This window comes from Octodon degus, unplaced genomic scaffold, assembly GCF_000260255.1.
Source record: "Octodon degus isolate 3935 unplaced genomic scaffold, OctDeg1.0 scaffold00082, whole genome shotgun sequence".
NCBI classification, from domain to species: Eukaryota; Metazoa; Chordata; class Mammalia; order Rodentia; family Octodontidae; genus Octodon; species Octodon degus.
The window spans coordinates 11,975,358-11,977,831 of record NW_004524658.1 but is presented as its reverse complement, the minus strand read 5'-3'; positions in this window follow the sequence as shown (position 1 = coordinate 11,977,831).

The following is a 2,474-nucleotide window of genomic DNA, read 5'->3' as shown; positions in this document are numbered from 1 at the left end:
CCAGCCTAAAACCCAAAATTATTGAAAACAGCAAGAACTCTATAAACACAAGAAAACTAAATCATACTTTCCTGAACAGTCAACATTTCACAGATAAAATTAAAGAACAAATTAAACAATATTTACAATTGAACAAAAATGCAGATACAACTCACCAGAACCTGTGGATGCAATGAAAGCTGACTTAAGAGGGAAATTTATATTGATAAATTCTCACATCAGGAAAACAGAATGAGCCCAAATAAACAACCTTATGCTGTACCTCAAGCTCCTAGAAAAAGAAGCGCAAGTCAAGCCCAAAACCCAAAGAAGGTGGGAAATTATAAAGATCAAAGCAGAATATTGTAATGGAGACAAAGAAAACAATACAAAGAATTAATGAATCAAAGAGTTGGTTCTTTGAAAGAATAAATAACATTGATAAAGCCATAGACAATCTTATCAAAAAAAGGAATGAAAAAAATTTAAATTCAAATTCATGCAATAAGGAATGTAAAAGGCAATATTACTGCAGACCATTTAGAAATTCTAAAAGAAAAATTAGAGAATATTTAATGCCAACTTTTCTCAAACTCTTCAATGAAATTGAAAGGGAAATAATTCTCCTAAACTCATTCCTACCAAAACCAGAGAAGGACCCAATCAATAAAGAGAACTATAGGTCAGTCTCCCTAATGAACACAGATAAAAATATCTTATCTCATTTACTTTTCTCTTGTTGCTGGAACAAATACCTGACACCCAGAATTAAGGAAGGAAAGGTTTATTTAGGTCACATGTAGTAAAGGTTTCAGTCCATACTTGGCTGGCTTTAAGGCAGAGTGGCACATGGCAGAGGGCAGCCATTCCTGGTGGTGGAAAACAGCAAAACAGCAAGAGTTAATGGGAGGAGTAGTGGCAACAATGACTCAAGAGAGCAAGTCTGTATCCCTTATGTTTCATTCAGACTAGCTGCCCCAGGCTGGGTGTAGCACTCACACCCATAATCCCAGCAGCATGCACACTCATAATCCCAGCACTGGGTCATAAATTAATGATCACAAATTAATCATAAAGTCTAGAAGTCCACCTTATGACAGCATGAAGCTTTGGGGGGACAACTAGACACAAATTATAACAGATCTTAAATAAAGTACTAGCAAACAGAATACAGCAAATCATCAAGGAGATTATTACATAATGACTAAGCAGGATTCATCCCAGAGATGGTTCAATATATGCAGATCCATAAATGTAATACATCACACCAACAGAGCCAAAGACAAAAATCACATGATTATTTCAATAGTTGCAGAAAAGTTTTTGACAAAGTCCAACACTGATTCATGATAAAAAACCCTGCAGAAACTTGGAATAGATGGTCTTTACCTCAACCTGATAAAAGCCATCTATGACAAACCAACAGGCAACATACTAAATGGACAAAAACAATAATCTTTCACTTTAAAATCAGGAACAAGACAAGGATGTCCATTGTCACTACTCCTATTCAATATAGTTCTTAAAACATTAGTCAGAGCAATTAGACAAGAGAAAGAAATAAAAGGAATAATGATTGAAAAGGAAGAAGTGGGGCTGGGGAGATAGCTCAGTGGAATAAGTGGTTCCCTGGCAAGCGCAAGGGCCTGAGTTCAATCCCCTGTTCCATCAAAAGAAAAGAAAAGAAAAGAAAAGAAAAATTCGTGAAAAGGAAGAAGTGAAATTATTATTATTCACAAATGGCATGATATTCTACATAGAGGACCCATAAAACTCCATGTAAAGATTTGTAGATTTAATAATCAAATTCAGTAGTACAGCAGGATACAAAGTCAATACTCAAAAATGAATAGCAATTCTGTACTAAAACAGTAAATGCACTGAGAGAGAAATTAGAGAAAACACACCTTTTACAATAACATCAAAAAAGAGAAATACTTAGAATTCCATCTCTCAAATGAAGTAAAAGATTTATATAGTGAACATGACAGTACTCTGAAAAAAGAGATCAAAGATGATTTCAGAAAATGGAAAGATATTCTTTGCTTGTGGATAGGAAGAACCAACATTGTGAAAATGGCCATACTCCCAAGATTGATATACAGAGTCAATGCAATCCCAATTAACATATCATTGGTATACCTCACAGCTCTAGAGAAAACATTCCTAAAAATCATCTCAGACCAGAAGAGACCTACAATATTAAAAGCAATCCTTGGAAACAAAGAAAGGCAGGAGGCTTCACAATCCCTGACTTAAATTACTACAAAGCTACTATGATAAAATTAGCATGGCACTAGCAAAAAAAAAAAAAAAAAAGGCCTGAGAGTCAGGATCAATAGAACAGATTAGAAGATGCAGATGCAACTACAAACACACTCAGCCATCTTATTTATTTTTGACAAAGAGGCCAAACTTGTTCACTGGAAGAAAGGCAACTTCTTTAATAAATGGTGCTGGAAAAACTGGTTTTCTACACACCAGAGACTTAAATT